The 20,909-nt window shown below is 35.0% G+C and overlaps 1 protein-coding gene and 1 long non-coding RNA gene across 3 annotated transcripts in view; one reads left to right on the top strand and one right to left on the bottom strand.

Moving 5' to 3' along the window:
- LOC116420151 overlaps positions 1-20,909 on the top strand; it is a 71,547-nt gene that overhangs the window by 22,343 nt on the left and 28,295 nt on the right. Inside the window, exons 2-4 of one of the 2 annotated variants that reach the window (XR_004230426.1) lie at positions 15,575-15,649; positions 17,424-17,561; positions 17,744-17,895. This is a non-coding gene — a long non-coding RNA (uncharacterized LOC116420151). Of the gene's footprint in view, positions 1-15,574; positions 15,650-17,423; positions 17,562-17,743; positions 17,896-20,909 lie in introns of those variants that run through there. The other variant, XR_004230427.1, reaches the window with a different exon arrangement.
- The window catches only part of TXNDC8 (thioredoxin domain containing 8), a 36,922-nt gene continuing 36,006 nt past the window's right edge, over positions 19,994-20,909 (bottom strand). The window contains exon 7 of the mRNA XM_031944081.1: positions 19,994-20,414. The gene's annotated coding sequence lies outside the window, so the exon portion shown is untranslated. The remainder of the gene's footprint in view (positions 20,415-20,909) is intronic.

The raw sequence follows: 20,909 nt of genomic DNA on the forward strand, positions 1-20,909 counted from the left end.
TATAGTCTTAGAAAGCTAAATTACTTCCCCAGATTTATTACAGTTAATATATGTCAGAAGTAGAATCTGATTCTTGAGGTCAACTCTAACAACTAACTCATAGATTCATAGATATTCTTTTTTCCTTGCTCCACCCTCTCCAGATAATCATGGATTGATATCATCAGATTCATGAAGTTTTAAAAAATATTTTGACAATTAACCTATAGTATAATTGGTTTCCTTTAAAATTCTATTTTAAAACCATTATTTTTAGAAGGGGCTAGTAGTCTTCACAAGATTGCCAAAGGGGTTCATGACTTTAAAAAGAGTGAATTCCTGACTAGACCATTCTCCAGTGAGCGACCATTTCTGGTTAAAAGCATATTGTCAACATTTTTTTCTTCTTGTTGTTTTTGTTCTTCTTTTTTTAAACAGAGTTCCACATAATTCTTTAATCATTCTCCTTGCTAGGCTGACATCCTCTTACAAAAGACTAATACCTCCTAATGAAATAGACACTAGATTGCTATAAAGGAGGAATTTATTATTATTATTTTACATTGATAAGGTACTTAAGGTTGACAAAGAGCTTTTCTCACAACCTTGTAGCTAATGCCATTATTAGTTAATTATTTATTATTATTTGTGGCCTCATCAGGCCACAGATACACTTTTAGGGTCAATAGAGAAACATCTTTCTTTTGAAGAAACATTTTTTCTTTGTAAGAATTTGAAGACACATTTCTGCTCTTCAGAGAATGGCCACACCCAAGTCAGGTGATTTATAGTAGTACTAGAATTGTATCTCAGCTCCTAGCTGTTTTGCTGTGTTTTGTTTAGTTAGTTCAGAAATCCATGACTCAATTAGCAATGAAGAAAAATACAATAAATCTGTCCCAACATGCAAAACACTTATAGAAAGTAGAAGCTTGAATAAACCAAAATGACTCATATGTTTCAGTGTATGGGAAATTCAGAGGTTTCCCACCACCTTTCATTCTTTTAGAAATCTTCAGAAACCTATCATCATATTTTTAACTAAAAAATGTCAGCTGTCTTGTTTGAGATTTGAATCTGTCCTTTCACTAGTTTCATGTAGTAATTTTTTCCTCAGGAATGTCTCAATTGAGACTGACTTACTGACACCTAGCAAAACAGTGCCTGTGGAAAAGAAGTCCAGTTATTCTCAAGAAACATAGAAGAAAACAAAAATGCCACAGAAGACCTCTAAAACAACAACAAATTAATTTAAAAAATCAGCCTCAACACAAAAACAGTTTGAGTGATCTGAGGTTAAAGAAATTCTCCCAATTTTACTTTAATCATCTTTGAGAAATAAATTTCTTTAGAAAAATCTACTTTCTCTTTAAATCATTTTAATTTCTTAATCTGCTAAAGAGTGGCAGCTGAGTCTGGGAACTGTGAAGTGCTGAGAACAGTTCTTTTTTTGGGGGGTGGGGGGAGTGACTAAAAAGTCCTTTTCTGAAGAGTATGAGCTGAGAGCCTGAGAACTCTGACTTTAATCTAAAAGTATTGTTTATTTAGTGGGCATTTAAACTTAAGAATCTGCAGTTCCATGGAATGGAAAAGCCAGAAGGGCACCTACCTCCTCCCTACTTCAAGCTATCTGTGATGACATCTATAGAAATACCACTTCTATAGGAGCAGACCATAAACCCATTTTATTATTCTGTGGGATTCTTAGCTATTTTTTCCCCAAATATCCTCCATGAACTATCCACGCACCATTCCAGAACCTTCATATAGGTATTTCAACATTATATAACCCCTAGTACAGTATATGGACTCTCCATGCTTTCATTCCCATGTTCACTTCATGCATAATTCATTTCTTTTTCTGGTCATGAATGTATTTTCTACTACTTTCTGCATCTAAGTTGTGTTAATAATATGTTACACCCTAATTACACCCACTATTGTTCTTTCCATTATCTTTTCATTAACTTATTCTTGTACTCTCATCAGGTGTATGAAAATTGGCAAATCTTTTTCATCTTCTTTTTCTTCATCTGTAAAATAGAGATAATAATAGCATCTATTTCCCAGAATTGTAAGGATCAAAAAATATGACACGTGGAAAGTGCTTCATAAACTTTAAAGTGCTAGTTAGTGTAATAATGACTCTGGATTTCTGGAAGATCTGTGATCCTGATGAGGTTTGGCAAAGTGCAAAGAGTTGTGGGAACTCCTTCTGGTCGGTGCAGGTCTTTCATAAAAGAATATGCAAACCCAAAAAGTTAGACTGGCAAAAAGTTTATTGGCACTGAGAAGTCAGCTTTTGCTAGGAGGCTAACTTCCTCAGTGGCAAGGTCCCCACAGAAAAGTAAAGGTCTAGCAGAGGAGTCCTGGCAGAAAGATAAAGAAAGCTTAATGCTGAGAAAAGGGTGTCTTCTCAGTGGGCAGGGGGTCTTTGTAAGCAGCTATGCCAAAGGGAGGTCTCTTGGCCCACATGTTTCTGCTTTGGGCCTCGGCAAAGAAAGGAGCCATAAAGTTGCTCTTTTAAAAGAGATTTGAGACTGAAGTTTCAATTGAATGAGATTACTGCTCCCAGGTGTAAATTTCCAGTTGAACTAGAACATTTACTGGGAGTGGTCTTGAGGAGCCAATTTTCAGCTCAATAGAGGTCAATAGAAATCTAGATCTCCAGCTAAATGAGACCACTTAAATTTGAGCTAAGTAGCAGCGGTCATGGACTCAACTCACTAGAGGATGTAGCTAGTACCAATATAACAGAATGAAACCACTTTATCTTCATTCCCTGAGACAGGCCTCTCCCAGGAGAGTTTCTCCAGAGTTTAAGGAGAGTTTCTCAAGCTTTCCCCCCCAAGGCAGAGGATAGCTTCAGGGTTCCCCTCATCAGTCCCATCTTTATCCTGCTATTTTTGTCTCTACTGATCTAGTTTCTGCTTTTCATCCACTGGTCAAATCAGGTTACCAGGGGTCATATCTAGAAGTGTGTGAGTGTGTATGTGTATTTGTACACACACACATACATATATACATATATATATCCTCAACCCTTAATATAGTGCTTGACTCATAAGTGTCTAATAAATGCCATTCATTTATTCATTCATTCATAATAGAACACACAAAGGTAAGAACATCAGACAAAAAGATTCTAAAATAGCAACAAAAATAAATGAGAAACAATTCTTAGATATATGTTGGAATCTTTACAAAGTGTTAAGCCATTGGAGTTGATAGAGACAATAATTATCTAATTTGGCATGATTCAATATGATTGATTTGAAGGAGATATTTTGGGCCAGAACTTGAAACAAGGTACTAAGTACAACTGATGGAAATAATGCTTGTGTTCACACCTTTAGAGAGCTCATAAGTATCTAAGTACTCAATGGAGTTCACATGTTTGGGAGAGTTCAGGGTTTACAAAGAGATATCCGAATTCACACCTCCCTTAGGGCCAGAGAGTACTCTGGGAGAAAACCCAGAATCCCTCTTTCTCCAGAAGGCACAGTTAACCTTTGGGAGATCATATATATACAGGAAGCTCTTAGAGCTTGAGAGAGTTTTTCTTGGGAGCATTCCCAGGAGTTGGAGAGGAGTACTCTGGAAGAAAGCCTACAAGCTCTATTTTCCAGGCAAGAGAGATTCATTGTATCTTCTACCTTGGTGCTGGCTGGAGTCAGAAGGACAAACCTTTGGATTTGGAGACATTTGGGCAGAGCTCTTAGACCCAAGCAGAGAGATAGGCCTCTGAGTTAACCGGGCTATATTAAAGAACACAATAAAAGATCTGAACTTTTTTATCACCTGGCTGTGTTTTGGAAAAAGAACACCCACAGATATATAGTAGGGCTGTTCACATTATGGCAAAAAGAAATGAAGTCTGAAAAAATGAGAGAAAATAAGTTGAGTGCAGCAAAGGAATTTTGGGACAAGATAATGATAAAATTCTTAAGCTTGGAAATTAATACAAAATATGAAAGCAATATATCTGTGGACAGAATAGTCAGAGCAATAGTCAAAATTTAGCTTACCAAAATCACCATCATTAAATATTAATATTACAAAGATAGATTTTTTTTGGGGGGGGGCAGCCAAATTACACCTCTGACTTTTATTGAGCTTGTACAGAGTCCACTAAAACCCTAAAATTCTTTTAAAGACAACTGCTATCCATGCCTCCCCCGTCCTTTATTTTTGAAATTTGAAATTATACTGTAGTACAAATATGAATCTTGTATTCTGTCAGTTTTATGAGAGAAAAGATATTATGTATTGTGGAATATCATTTGTGAACGTCTGTTAATATATTCATAAGAATGCTCTCTGTGTCCAGATTTCTCTCTTTCTTTCACACACACATACACATATATACAAACAAACAAACACACAATAACATAGAATACTTAGGATTTTCTCTTTCTTTTCCTGGTAATAACCACATCTTATGATATTTTAAAAGTTTGAGAGACATAATTTCTGGAATATAAATAATTTTATTGAAAAAGCTAGCATGTTTTTTAATAAAAATAAGTCAGTGGCACTCTTGAATGCCTAAAACCCACTTGATATTACCCTTGTAAGAAAGTATTCCTGAGAGTGACAATCAACTCTGATTGGTTAACAATTAATAAGAAAATGAATGAGAGGCTCATTCAAATGAAGGGTCTGGGGGTATACAACTTGGATCACCCAAGTCTTTTTTTTTTTTTTTTAATAGATTTTTATTGACAAAACATATGCATGGGTAATTTTTCCACATTGACCCTTGTAAAAACTTCTGTTCCCCACCAATTTTTCCCCACCTTCCCTCCATCCCTCCACTAGATAGCAGGTTAAATATGTTAAAGTATATGTTAAATACAATATAAATATACATACTTATACAATTGTCTTGCTGCACAAGAAAAATCAGATTTAGAAAGAAGGTAAAAATAACCTGAGAAGTAAAACAAAAATGCAAGCAAACAATAACAGAAAGAACGGAAATGCTGTGTTGTGGTCCACACTCATTTCCCAGTGTTCTTTCACTGGGTGTAGCTGGTTCATTCATTACTAATCAACTGGAACTGATTTGGATCTTCTCATTGTTGAAGATAGCCACTTCCATCAGAATTGATCCTCATATATTATTGTTGTTGAAGTGTATAATGATCTCCTGATTCTGCTTATTTCACTTAGCATCAGTTCATGTAAGTCTCTGCAAGCCTCTCTGTATTCATCCTGCCGGTCATTTCTTACAGAACAATAATATTCCATAGCATTCATATACCATAATTTACTCAGCCATTCTCCAATTGATGGGCATCCATTCAATTTCTAGTTTCTAGCCACTACAAAGAGGGTTGCCACAAACATTTTTGCACATACAGGTCCCTTTCCCTTCTTTAATATCTCTTTGGGATATAAGCCCAGTAGTAACATTGTTGTATCAAAGGCTATGTACAATTTGATAACATTTTGAGTATAGTTCCAAATTGCTTTTCAGAATGGTTGGATCCATTCACAACACCACCACCAATGTATCAGTGTCCCAGTTTTTCCACATCCCCTCCAACATTTGTCATTATCTTTTCCTGTCATCTTAGCCAATCTGAGAGGTATGTAGTGATATATCAGAGTTGTCTTAATTTGCATTTCTCTGATCAATAATGATTTGGAACACATTTTCATATGAGTAGAAATAGTTTCAATTTCATCATCTGAAAATTGTCTGTTCATATCCTTTGACCATTTATCACTTGGAGAATGGTTTGATTTCTTATAAATTAGAGTTAATTCTCTATATATTTTGAAAATGAGACCTTTATCAGAACCTTTAATTTAAAAAATATTTCCCCAGTTTATTGCTTCCCTTCTAATCTGGTTTGCATTAGTTTTGTTTGTACAAAAGCTTTATAACTTGATATAATCAAAATTTTCTATTTTGTGATCAATAATGATCTCTAATTCTTCTTTGGTCACAAAGGTAAACTTTTTTTTGGTCTGAGAGGTAAATTATCTTATGTTTTTCTAATTTATTTATAATCTCATTCTTTATGCCTAGATAATGAACCCATTTTGATCTTATCTTGGTGTATGGTGTTAAATATGGGTCTATGCCTAGTTTCTGCCATACTAATTTCCAATTTTTGCAGCAGTTTTGATCAAATAGTGAATTTTTATCCCAAAAGTTGGGGGTCTTTGGGTTTGTCAAACACTAGATTGCTATAGTTATTGACTATTTTGTCTTGTGAACCTAACCTATTCCACTGATCAACTAGTCTATTTCTTAGCCAGTCACAAATGGTTTTGGTGACCACTCTTTATAATATAATTTTAGATCAGGTACAGCGAGGCCACCTTCATTTGATTTTTATTTTATTAGTTCCCTTGAAATTCTTGACCTTTTGTTCTTCCAGATAAATTTTGTTGTTATTTTTTCTAGGTCATTAAAATAGTTTCTTGGGTGTCTGATTGGTATAGCACTAAATAAATAGATTAGTTTAGGGAGTATTCTCATCTTTATTATATTCACTCAGCCTATCCAAGAGCACTTAATATTTTTCCAATTGTTTAGATCTGACTTTATTTGTGTGGAAAGTGTTTTGTAGTTTTGCTAATATAGTTCCTGACTTTCCTTTGGCAGATAGATTCCCAAATATTTTATGCTATCAACAGTTATTTTAAATGGAATTTCTCTTTGTATCTCTTGCTGTTGGATTTTGTTAGTGATGTATAAAAATGCTGATGATTTATGTGGATTTATTTCGTATTCTGCAACTTTGCTAAATTTGTGGATTAATAAATATAATAAAAATAGCTTTTTAATAGAATCTCTGGAGTTCTCTAAGTATACCATCATATCATCTGCAGAGAGTGGTGGTTTCCTCATTACCTACTCTAATTCCTTTAATAGCTTTTTCATCTCTTATTGCCAAAACTAGCATTTTTAATACAATATATAATACAATATAGTATATAGTAATGGTGATAGTGGGCAACCTTGTTTCACTCCTGATTTCATTGGGAATGGTTCTAGTTTATCCCCATTACATATGATGCTTACAGATGGTTTTAAATAGATGCTACTATTTTTAGGAAAAGTCCATTTATTCCTATACCTTCTAGTGTTTTTTTAATAGGAATGGATGTTGGATTTTATCAAATGCTTTTTCTGCATCTATTGAGATGATCATTTGGTTTTTGTTAATTTGGTTATTAATATAATCAATTATGCTAATAGTTTTCCTAATATTGAACTAGCCCTGCATTCCTGGTATAAATCCTACTTGGTCATAGTGTATTATCCTGGGGATGATTTTCTGTAATGTCTTTGCTAATATTTTATTTAAGATTTTTGCATCAATATTCATTAAGGAGATTAGTCTATAATTTTTTTTCTCTGTTTTCATCCTACCTGGTTTAGGTATCGGTACCATGAATGTGTCACAAAAGGAATTGGAAAGGACTCCCTCAATCTCTATTTTTTCAAATAGTTTATATAGCATTGGAGTTAATTGTTCTTTAAATGTTTAGTAGAATTCACATATAAATCCATCTGGTCCTGGGGATTTTTTCTTAAGGAGTTGATTAATAGCTTGTTATGTTTCCCTATATTTTTGAAGGTATTCATCCATTTCATTTAAGTTATCAAATTTATTGGCATAAAGTTGGGCAAAGTAACTCCTAATTATCTCTCTAATTTCCTCTTCATTAGTGGAAAGTTCTTCCTCTTCATTTTTAAGATTAACAATTTGATTTTCCTCTTTCCTTTTTCTAATTAAATTTACCAAGGGTTTATCTATTTTGTTGTTTTTTTTTTTCATAGAAACAACTCTTAGTTTTGTTTATTAATTCAATTTTTTTCCTTTCAATTTTATTAACCTCTCCTTTTATTTTTAGAATTTCAGGCTTAGTGTTTTATTAGGGGATTTTAATTTGCTCTTTTTCTAGGTTTTTTAGTTGCAAGCCAAATTCATTGATTTTCTCTTTCTCTCTTTTATGCAAGTAGACCTCTAAAAAGATAAAATTTCCCCTTATTACCACTTTGACTACATCCCACAAATTTGGTATGTAGTCTCGTTATTGTCATTCTCTTGGGTGAAATTCTTGTGTCTAGGATTTGCTATTTCACCCATTCATTCTTTAGGATGAGATTATTTAATTTTCAATTACCTTTTGATCTTTTTTCCCCTGGTCTTTATTGAATATAAGTTTTATTGAATCATGATGTGAAAAGGATGCACTTACTATTTCTGCCTTTCTGCATTTGCATTTGAGGTGTTTATGTCTTAATATATGATCAATTTTTATATAGGTTCCATGAACTGCTGAGAAGAAAGTATACTCCTTTCTGCCTCCATTTAATTTTCTCTAAACATCTCTCAAACCTAACTTTTCTAGTGTTGTGTTAACCCCTTTAACTGCTTTTTAATTTATTTTGTGGTTTGATTTACCTAATTCTGAGAGTGCAAGGTTACGATCTCCCACTATTATAGTTTTTCTGTCTATTTCTTCTTGCAGCTCTCTTAATTTCTCCTTTAGAAATTTAGATGCTATACTATTTGGTGCATATATGTTTAGTATTAATATTGCTTCATTATCTATGGTACCCTTTAGCAAGATATAGTGCCCTTCCTTATCTCTTTTAATTATATCAGTTTTTGCTTTTCCTTTATCTGAGATCAGGATGGCTACCCCTGCTTTTTTTTTTATTTCATCTGAAACATAGTAGATTCTACTCCAGTCTTTTACTTTTACTCTGTATATATCACCCTGCTTCAAGTGTGTAAATAACATATTGTTGGATTCTGGCTTTTAATCCTGTCTGCTATCTCCTTCTGCTTTATGGGGGAGTTTACCCCATTCACATTTATGGTTAAAACTACTAATTCTGTATTTCCTGCCATCTTGTTTTCCCCAGATCATGCTTTTCTCTTTCCTTTCCCTCTTACTCCCCTTCCCAGTATTAAATTTATGAGCATCACTTGCCTCACACAATCCTCCCTCTTTAGAATCCCTCCCACTCCTTAGAGTTTCTCCCTTTTCTCAAATTATTTCCCTTACAATTTCTATATTCCCTTCTATTTATCCTACCCCTTCCCTTTTCACTTTTCCCCTCTCACCTTTCAATGAGGTGGAAGAAGTTTCTTTGTAAATCGAATGTCTAATATTTTCTCTGAGCCAATTCTGATGAGAGTGTTCATCCCCCTCCCTTCTTTCCCTCAGATATAATAGATTTCCTTTGCCTCTTCATGAGATGTAGTATCTTCACTTTTCCCTTTTTCTGGTACAATTTCCTTTCCACCTCTAGATCCTTTTTTATATTATAACAATAAAACCAAATTATACATGTACTCTTTATGTATATCCATAACAGAAATACAGATCTCAAGAGTTCTTTTTACCTTTATATGCTTCTCTTGAGTCCTATATTTGGAGGTCAAACTTTTTGTTTAGCTCTGGTTTTTTCATCAGAAATAAATGGATTTCACCTATTTCATCTAATATCCATCTTCTTCTCTGGAAGAAAATGCTCAGTTTGGCTGGGTAAGTATTTTTGGCTGCATACCAAGTTCCTTTGCCCTTTGGAATACCAGATTCCAGGCCCTTTGATCCTTTAATGTGGATGCTGCTAGATCCTGAATAATCTTTATTGTGGCTCCTCGGTATTTGAATTTTTTTTCTGGCTGCTTGTAGTATTTTTTAGGAAAAAATCTGATAATTCTGGAATTGAGCCACAATATTTCTTGGAGTTTTAATTTTGGGATTTCTTTCAGTAGGTGATTGATGAATTCTTTCAATGTCTATTTTACCTTCTGATTCTATGACATCTGGGCAGTTCTCTTTGATGATTTCCTCAAAAATAGTGTCTAGGCTCTTTTTTTCATTATGATTTTCAAGGAGTCCAGTAATCCTTAGACTAGATCTATTTTCCAGTTCTGTTGTTTTCTCAAGTAGGTATTTAACATTTTTTCTATTTTTTTTTGTTTGTTTTTGTTTTTGTTTTTCCTTAACTTATTCTTGGTGTCTCATTGAATCATTCATTTCCATTTATTCAATCCTGATTTTTAATGAATTATTTTCTTCACTTATTTTTTTATTTCTTTTTGTAATTGTCCAATTGAGTTTTTAAATGAGTTGTTTTGTTTTATGGAATTTTTTTCCATTTCACAAATTGTTTTAAAGAAGTTATTTCTTTTTCCCATTCACAAATTCTGTTTTTTTAGGGAGTTGTTTTCTTTTACCTCTCTATCTTTTAATGAGTTATATGCCTTATCCACATCTTCTTGCAAAGCTTCCCTTTCCTTTTCCTATTTTTCTTCTAGCTCTCTTTTAAGATCCTTTTTAATTTCTTCTATGAGAGCCTTATGTGGTGGGCACTAAATCATATCCATCTTTGGGTTTTCATCTAGAGACAGACTGTTTTTAGTCTCCTCAGCGCTTGAAATCTGCTCTCTTTCAGTATAGAAGCTATCTATAGTTAGAGCCTGCTTTGCCTTTTTACTCATTAAAACAACAACAACAACAAAAACCTCTGCAGTCTGCTTTTGGAGTAATGGGGTATTTCCAAGCTGCCTCTATAGACAACAGGAAGTAGCAGTGAAGCAGCAGTGGGATAGCAGTGGTTGCACTGGGATTAATGGTTACTCTGAGAGCATGCTGAGTGGGTGTAGTCAGGTCCTGAGAGGCTCTAGCGCTTTGGGGTTATAGTCTTTATCGTCTGTGTTTATAGCTTCGCTGCTAATCTACTGACTTGCTCCCAAGGCAGAGTAGCTTGACACTATTGGTAGAGTTCTCTCCACAGATTTTCCATGGAGACCACACCCTGCCCCATTCTAGTCTGCTCAGTGTGAGCTGTTTTATGTGCTCTCATTGCCTATCTGCCTGAGTCTATGCCTGGCCTAGTGTAATGTTCTTTGTTTTGGTTTTCTGGGAGCAGCCTTTGTTTCAGTTCAGTAATCACCACAAGTCAGTGTTTAAAGTCCAAATCCTTTATTGTCTTCTTCAAAGTCTTGTCTTCTTCTTTCCTGGGGCCCAGGCCAGCTTTCTTGAGGTCCTCCTGAATGTGTCTTGGTTTCTGTAGGGGAGGCAGGAGGACCACCACCAAGGTCTCTATCTTCCTTAGTTCTGATTCTGGTTGATTTTGGCCAAGCTTATATGCTCTCTTATTATAAGTGTGAATCTTGTAGAACTATATTAAGTACTAAGAACATGTACTGAACTACTATTGTCTTTATCAATTCCATTGACTTAACACCTTGTTTTAAGTTCGAAGTTCTAGCCCGAAACAGCCTAGTCCCTTTCTGTCCCCACAGTGGGCAAAAACAGACCTTTTCTAGCAAGTTTCGAGATTATCTTATGTTGGTAATGTGTTGTACTCCCAATATTCGTGCATTCTGACAGTCAAGTAGTAACTCAGAGGCTGAGTTTTGTAAAAATAGTTTGAGGGTAGAGGAGAGCTCAGAAAACCGTGTGTGTGTCCTCTCCACCATTTGGCTCCACCCTGCCCAGTCACCCAAGTCTTGATCAAAAAAATTTATCAATTTTTATATCAACTGTCTGACAGAGGAGAGAATCAACATTTTCCCAAACGTCTTGAGTAAGCACAATGAGCAGGAATCCATCTATTAACCTGATCTTAGAATTTCTTTTACTATCTTTGAGAAAGTTTTCCACATTGGTTGATTTCTGGATGAGATAGTAAAAAAGGGGAAAAAATCTTGATCTTGGTTCAATAATTAATTATTAATACAAGAGAGAAATAGTAATTTTTCTCAGTCTGAAATTTTTTATACCAAAGGCTTTGAGAATTAATACCTCAATACTTTCACAACTGTTTTACCTCTAAAATGTACATTCTTAGTATATGTATGCTTGGTTCAGTCCAACTAAATTTCCCATCTTTGTTTTTTTTCAGTCCCATTTCTATTTCCTTTTTAAGTATACCTGGGACTGTGATGTTAGAGTCCAAATGCAATAGTTCAACTGTCTTCGATAGTAAAGGGAGCTTGTTATGAAGAAGTTTGTTGTAAAGATCATAATAAGTATTTCCCATGTTTGATCTGTTTGTTATACTTGTTTCATTTTTGTTCTTAAATGCTCTTGGAATGATTTTGCTCTGCTGGGACTCTCAACAAGCTTTCTTTAAACTGGTTTTACCCTCCATAGCTTCTCTCTGTTTTATGAGGCAATAGTGCTCACAGTATTCCACTATACTTCTCCACATGTAAAATTCCATGTTTACATTCTAAAATTATCAGCCTTTGGCTGCAACATTACTCTGTTTGACAAGGAAGTCAGTTGTTTGATGACTGATTCTTTTTAGATTCTTTAAGTGTGCACATTAGAACAACTGATTTATATCAGTCCTATTTTTGAATGAAATGATTGTAATCAGTGTAATGTATTTTCTTCCACTCATTTTCTCACTTTTTTTTTTTTTTACATCAGCAACTCTTTTAAATATGTTTGGTTGGAGTTGTTTTAATTTTAACTTAATAACATGTCTTTTCTAATTTATAGTCTTTTTTTCCTTTGAATTAATTGTAATCTTTGTTATTATTATAACAATAATCTTTGACAAGACACAAACACCTGATTTGGGAATGGCTTTGTCATATTCCATCTATTAAAATATAATAGATTTCATTTGAGGAGGGGATGCTATTAAATACCCAATACATTTAGTGCTTTGTCCTTCTTTTCTTGAAGAGAATTAATAGAATGAATATGAGTATGAGTTTTCTGTGTAGCATATAAATTTTTAGATTCTTTTTTTCCTTATTTCCAACATGTGTTATTTTAATTGTGTTTACATATTTCCAACTTTCCAACTTTGAAGTCATTGAATATTAAAATAGATAATTCTTTAGTTTAGGGAATGTTATCAAGTCTTTTTGACAATTTCTCTATCTTTTTGTCCTCTGTAACAGATGGTAATAGATGAGCTGTAACAATTTTCATGGAGTCTTTTTAAAATTCTTTTAATGAATCTCTGTGATACAGATGACCAAATGTTCCATGAAATGATGCTTCTTATTGCCTTTGGAGGCATGATAAAACTAATAACAAAATGCCTTTATTTGTTCTCCAAGTAGAACTTGTGAGCCATCTTTCCATGAATCTACTAATTCATTTTATCTTTTCAAGTCTCTCTTCTTTCTAGTGTATTATCCACATAGCACCAAAGTGATATTCCTAATTATAATCTGATCATTTCACGTCCTTGCTTAAAAGTCCAATAGATCTCTATTCTTTCTAGGATAAAATACAAAATCCTCTGTTGGCATTTAGGGCATTATTAGATTGTGAACTCTTTGAGGAACTGTCTTTCATCTCTTTTTATATCTTAGAACTTAGCACAATACTTGGCACATATGAGGTACTTAACAAATATTTGTTCATTGATTGCTTCTGACTCATTTTTCCAGTCTTATTATATAATACTCTTGCCTATAGGGTCTTCAGGTCAATCAAACTGGCCTTTTTGCTCTTCTTCACACATTACATGTGTTGTCTCTGTGCATTTGCATAGGCTGTTCCTTCCTCCCATAATCATAGACTCTTTTCTATCTCATTTTCTTCAAAGTTCAGCTCAAGTGTTGCTTTCTATGAGACCTTTCCAGATCTCTGTTCCATCCTCTCCTGAAGTTGCTAGAACTGACAGAAAAAGAATTTATGGTCCTTGACTTTCTTGGCATCTTCCCAGATTTCAGTTCGTTGGATTTTGGTTTTAAGAGATGATATAACATAAACTTCAGAAAAAACTAATTCTCACAACTGGATATTGCATCAGTGGTGGTCATCAGTTTGGGTTAGTCCTGTCGCTACCTAGGAGGACAAAGGGAGATGGAGCCCCTTATACAAATACAAATCTAAGATAAATGGGCCCCAGGTCCTTATGAATTCATCAATTATGAATTAGCTAGATAAGTATGAACACAAGGCAAGGTATAAATTTTTTTTTTTGGTTCAGAGGCTATACTTGTAAGCTCCTAAATCAGTCAAGCTCTTTTTGTCTATATGTCTACATATCCTTCTGGAGAAAGGGACTTAATTTAACTAGTCTGGATCACTTGGTCATTTCTCTTCACAATACTGATCATGAACATAAGGAAGAAAACCACCAGGAAGAGAATAATAGCTTCTGAGCCAACATCTGTAACAGAGCATGAAGAAAACAGAGATTCTATAAAGAACTTGGTGGAATCCTCCAAAGTAATTCAATTTGACCATAATACACTGAAACTTAAAGGCAAATAAGATTTTAAAAGAACTACTAGAAAATGTAGTTCATGATCTGGAAATAAGAATGAAAAAAATCTTGTGGACTTTACAGAACTCTCATGCTCACATAGCATGAGAACTTTCTTCCAGAAGACCCTTGAAGGGGACTGAGCATCGAGTAACATTACAAAACAATCATTCCATATTAAACAAACAACCATTACATACTATACCAAGCATTGAAGACAAAACACAAAATGGACCCGGTCCTCATGAGCATACATGTGCCTAAAAACATGTATGCTATTAATATGATGTAAGTTAGGATATAGGAGAAGGAAGGCTAGAAGCTGGAAGGATCAGGAGAGGCCAGCTGAATACTGAAGAAAACTAATGATTCCAAGAGAGGGAGATGAGGAGGGAGTACATCCCAGGCCTAGGTGACATTCTATGCAAATATGTGGAGGTGGGAGATAGAATTTTCTGTTAGCTGAGAAGGTAGATTGGAACTGTTAGATTGGAATGACATGATCAGACCTCTGCTTTAGAAATATCACTGACAATTGTGTGGATGAAGGAATGGAGAGGGAAGGGATTTGTAGTATGAAGAATAGTAGTTATATTGTAACACTTAATTTGCATATATTATTTATTGTATATGTGTAGACACATAAATTTTGCCCACTCTTACTACTTCATGTGAGTGTATGATCAAAACCTGAAAAACCCTCACAAAAGTCACAAATGTGTGCTGTATGTCATAACTTGTAAGAGTAACTATATGTCAAGCCAGTCTCCTTATATTCCTATATTCAATGTTGGTTCCAAAACATCTAAACAAACCTGAGGTATAGATCATGTATTTAAGAAATAGAGATAATGCTTCACAATCTCAGAAGGAGCAGAGGTGGGGACTTCAGATATAAACATCCCTGGAGACCGAGCCAGTCTTGGCACTGCTCTGCTTTGCATCATTTGTATTTTGTATTGGCGCCAGTATATGAATTCAGGAGAATTAGATCCCAGAATGCTGAAATGTCTGTAATTGGGAGGACAAATTCAGCCACATCTCATCCTCAATGGCACTGGCCAGCTGAGGATGAATATCCTTGATAACATCACTGATAAAATCAGTGCCAAGGACACAAAAGTTCATCCTATGAAGAGGGTAATAGTGATTTTAGTGTAGCTGGCATTTGTAAGGTGTAAAGAGTTTTCAAAACACTTTATACAAATTACATTTAATCACCACTCTAACCCTGTGAGGCTGGTGCTACCATTATCTGGATTCCATAGATGAAGAAAGTGAGAGAAGTTAAATGACTTTAGGCAGGATTGAAGCCAGGTCCTCCAGCCTCTAATTGCAACACTCTCTTCATGGTGCTACTAGGGCTGGACCACAAGGAACTCCTAAGGAAATGGGGATTCCAACTTCCAATCTTTTTACTGGTATCACCTTGGGCAGGTAAGACACTAAGCTTAAATAAGCCTCAATTTCTTCCTCTGTAAGGCCCCTAAAATCTCTTCTAACTTTGTCCTATGAAACTCTTTAGATTAATGCAATTCTACACTCTCTGTGTCACTTAAAGTCTTAGAGAGTTGCTAGAATACTGAGAGGTTATATAATTCGTCAATTGTGTCAGAAATAGTTTTTGAATTTAGGTCTTTCAGGAAACCTGAAAGACTTCCAAGGCTTTTCTATATCTACTAGGCCATATTATTTTTCTTCAAAAACAGTGATTTCTGAGGTCTAAGAAGAAGGGACCTAGATTTGGGGGGATTATGGATGGTTTTGTGGAGGAGTTAACATTAGAGTTAGGTTTTTTAAATGATGTGAAAATGATGTGATGTGAAAGATGTGAAAGAATTCACTAGAAAATGAACTTTCCAATCATAGAGAATCATATGACAGAAGAAATAGAAGGGGAAAGGCCTATACTTGTAAGAAACAGAAGGGGAAAGGCCTGTACCTGGGAAACAGAAGGGGAAAGGCCTATATCTGTTTATCTTGAAATGAAAGTGTAAGTAATGTGACGTAAGGCTGAAAAGTTGGGATGGATCAACATTATGGAGAGCCTTGAAAGCCAGGAAAAAGAATTGAACTTCACTTTGGAAACAAAACTGAATGACTTGGCCAGAGATATGCCTAAGAAAGATGATTCTGTCTGTAATATAAAGAGTGGAAGGGAAGCAGAAAAAAGTGGAACAGAAAACATATTAAGAATCTATTGCAGTAGTCCAAGAAGGTGATAATTAAAATGTGATTGATATTAGATGGTAGTGAAAAAAAAGAAGTTACAGATAAGAGAGATGTGTTAGTAGAATTAACTTATTTAAACTGGAGCACAAAAGGAAGAGTTAAAATAACCCCAAGATTGCAAACATGGGAAATTGGGTGAATAAAGAAATATTGCAGTTAGAAAATATATTAAGTTTAGGGAAAGACTAATGAATTTGGCTTTGGATAAAATGAGTTTGAAGTACTACTGGGACATCATGATGCACCAGACAGTTGTAGTTACCTATCTGGATCCTAGAAAAGAAAGTTAGACCTAGAGGGGAAAAAAGAAGGTAAATCATCTTCATAGAGATGTTAAATGAAATCCTATGAGAAATGAGCCTGATGACAAAGAGGGTACAGAGATAAAAAAGACCAACAATACATGTTGAGAAATAGATGTCGAAAGGTTAGAAAGAAGATAGCACTGAAAAAGGAGTGGTCAGATATGTTATAGAAAAACAAGGAGAAAAGGAAGAAAAGAATACTGAGTAGGAAGTAGGTGCCAGTAGTGTCAAAAACTGAACAGATATCAAACAACATTTTTCAACTTGAAATTTACATCTGAAAAACAGTCATTAAGTTTGATTATTATGAGTTCACTGGTGACCTTTGGGGTAAAAAAAAATTCACTAGAATTGTTGAGGTAGAAGCTGGATTGCGAAGACTGAGGAAACAGTGAGTAATAGGGAAGTGGAGGCACCAGGTTCAGTCAATGTTTTCAAGAAGTTGAATAGAGAAAGAGAAGAGAGAAATGAACTTAGATGGATCAAGGAAGGATTTTTTTTTTTAATATCATAGAGAGGATATTTGTAGGAAAATGGAAATGAAGAGATTGAAGTTACATGAAAGATAGGAGTTGAATGCTGAAGCAAGATCAAAAAAAAAGTAGATAGAAAGATTGAGGTAGAATGATTTGCCTTAATGAGGAGTAGTGATTTTTTTTCCCCTTACATTTAAGGTGAAGGAAGAGATAATGGTTTGGTGTTGTGAAGGTTCAAAACATGAAAGAGGAGATCATTGGATGGCCACCTTTTCTGCTAGAGTATGGGACCCAGTTGAGAGAGAGTACCAAGGCCACCTCAACCTTTGGTGCACAGTAAGTTTTCTGCCATGTTACAGAAATGCCCTTATTGAGCAAGGAGCAGTGATGCGTGTCATGGGAACAGGTTTCAGCCTAATGGTCACAGTGTTGTTGCTTGTGAGCAGGAATGCCTTAAAAGGACCTCTCATTGGTGAGTGAATTGCTAAATTGCTGATTTTGTTCTCCTTCCATTGCAGATACCATACATATACAAAGCCCACAAGCTGCTTCTCTGAATGGTGATTGGGAATTGCCTACTATTCACGTGCTAATTACACTTGCAAAAATGTATATTGTATGGCATAATAAAGTGGAGCTCTTTTCATACTCTATGAGTCTCCTGCCTCATTCATCTCACCTCTGAGATCAAAGGGCTTATATACTTTGAGTTCTTAAGTCAGTCACAACACTTTTCTGTGAAGTAGGAGGCCAGATTTTTTTGCATAAGGAGAGTAAAAGAATGAATGAATGAAAAAAACTATCTATTAAATACTTATTATATAAATAATTACTGAGCTAAGTAAATGCTGATGATCCAAATAAAAAGCAAACTGGTTCTTGCTCTCAAAGAAGCTCACAAAGGAGAGGAGACAAGAGAATGGGAATTGTGGAAAGTGAGATACTCCATTAGAACAGAAGTAGAAGGATTAGTAAATAGCAGTTAATATCTATCTAGATGAGATTATGAAACATGATATTTTATTTTTTATTTAATTAGTACATTATTTTTCCAAGTACATGCAAAGATAGTTTTCAACATTCATCTTTGCAAAACCTTGTGTTTCAAATTTTTTTTTCCCTCTCTCTTCCTTTCCCTGCACCCAAGACAGAAAGCAATCTGATACAGATTAAACATATGGAATTCATCTAAACACATTCCCATATTCATCATGCTGCACACACACACACACACACACACACACACACATACCAGATAAAAAAGGGGGGAAAAGCACAAAAAAGAAGAAAAAAAAAAACCTAAGAAAACAAACAATAATAACAAAAAAAGGTGACTGTTGGAATCTTTACAAACTGTTAAGCCATTAGAGTTGATAGAGACAATAATTATCTAATTTAGCATGGTTCAATATGATTGATTTGATCTTAGAAGGAGATATTTTGGGCCAGAACTTGAAACAAGGTACTAAGTACAACTGATAGAAACGATGCTTGTGTTCACACCTTTAGAGAGCTCATAGAAGCAAGAAATATTTAAGTACTCATTGGAGTTCACATGTTTGGGAGATTTCAGGGTTTAGAAAGAGATATCTGAATTCACACTTCCCTTGAAGCTCTTAGGGCCAGAGAGCATGCTGGGAGATATCCCACAATCCCACTCTCGGAGAAGCAGCATAAATACAGCTCCAGTGAACCACTCCAGAGAGTTACTTGGGAACATTCCCAGGGGTCGGAGAGGAGCACTCTGGGAGGAAGCCTACAAGCCTTCTCTCAAAGGCAAGAGAGATTCATTGCATCTTCCACCTTGGTGCTGGCTGGAGGCTGAAGGACAAACCTTTGGATTTTGAGACATTTGGAGGGAGCTCTTGGAACCAAGCAGAGAGATAGGTCTCTATATTGAAGGACACAATAAAAGATCTGAACTTTTATCACCTGGCTGTGTTTTGGAAAAAGAACACCACAGGTGACTCTTTTTTTTTTTTTAATTTATTTTTTTTTTTTGCATGTGTGGACCCTTTTTACTCTTTTATGATCTCTTTGGGATACAGACTCAGTAATGACATTGTTGGATTAAAGGGCATGCACAGTTTTATAACTATTTGGGCATAGTGCCAGATTGCTCTCCAGAATGGTTCTCCAGTTCCCCTTAATGGTAAGGAGTCCATTTTTTGATCTCTAGCTATGACAATGGGCTAGCTAGTACAAGTGAGTAGTACCACCAGTAGTGGAACCTCTGAGAAATTTGATGTGAAGATATACAAATCTTGCTTTCCCTCAAAGGCAATAATAGATTTTCCTTCCACTGATCTTTGATGAATTGGGCAGAAAGTTGGACTTGCCTCAAATCAACTGCAGAAAAGATTTTTCCTATATGTGTATTTGATGCTTTAGATTTCCTTCTAGAGTGAGAGGATAGGATTTCAAGGGAGAGAATGTAAAGGATCAAGAAAAATCAACCATAGGAAGAGGGTCAAAAATAGAGTCTTAGGGAATCTTTTTCTGAATCCATCCTCCCTTAGGGATTGGAATATTCATATTGATTACCTTTTCAGCAACATCACCACATAATTCCTAAAATTCATTAACTCCAATGATTTTCAGTTCAATTTGGTTAACATGTTCTCTTAAGTCACTTTCTCCTGGGTTGGATACTAGGGCTATGAGTTTAGGGGTTTTCAAATTTTTTTAGGACATTTGTTTGTAAATCCCCATTTTGTGAGTTTCTCAAAACTCACAATTAACCAATTGACATCAATTAACTTTTTTAAAAGTGTATTTATTGAGAAAGTATAACAAAAACAGAGGTTAAAAAGCATGATCTGGTACTAGAAGACACTGGGGAATGTGGGTTCATACTCAAGATAGTGATTACAAAACATCTTCTACTTCCTGGCCCTATAAACTTTTTTCCCCGTCTCTGAGTACCTATCAAGTTCACTTTTAAATTAAATTGGCATAACCAATCGGTAAATCATTCCTTTGTTTAGTTATTAGTTATTAGATTGATTCACTGCCAGGTTGGATCAAGCAGGAACATTCTTCAAGGAATGGAATCCTACATAACTCCTGAACAGGCACAGCTACTTCTGCTGCTGGATCTAGGATTTCAATTATTGGAGTAGTCTTGATTAATTTTGATCAGTCTTCTAGTAACCACTTGACTACTCCCATCTCAATACATTCATTTACCTGTGAATATGAAAGGATAAATATAAAACAGACAAAAGAAACAAACAGGTTGTATTCTTAGATGTTTAGCAATGGGTAAGGTAAGATTGAGGGGCAGAGGTTGAACAGTCTGTCTGTAATCTGCCCAGTGGCACTTAGCAAACCTCCTTACCAGGAAGTTACCAGAGAAGACAGTGAGAAATCATCTCTCCAGGTTTTTGTATGTATGCTTAATTCTAGCACAACAACCAATTAAAGGGCTTAATCACTATGCAGTATGTGAATAGGGAATAGTCAAAAAGATATCCATGGTCTGAAGTAGTAGACTTCATTAGAGAATGAGCCTGCCCAAAAATAGACTCACAAAGCTTCCATATGGATTCAAATCAGGCAAAATATATAGTATATGTTCTAAGGACTTAGAATTCTATACATTTGTAATGCACTTTCATAATCTGTGCATCATAGTTATTGATTTTGGTAAGTACTATATCTTATCTATACTTTTTATCTTAT

This window comes from Sarcophilus harrisii, chromosome 1, assembly GCF_902635505.1.
Source record: "Sarcophilus harrisii chromosome 1, mSarHar1.11, whole genome shotgun sequence".
In the NCBI taxonomy this organism is placed as follows: Eukaryota; Metazoa; Chordata; class Mammalia; order Dasyuromorphia; family Dasyuridae; genus Sarcophilus; species Sarcophilus harrisii.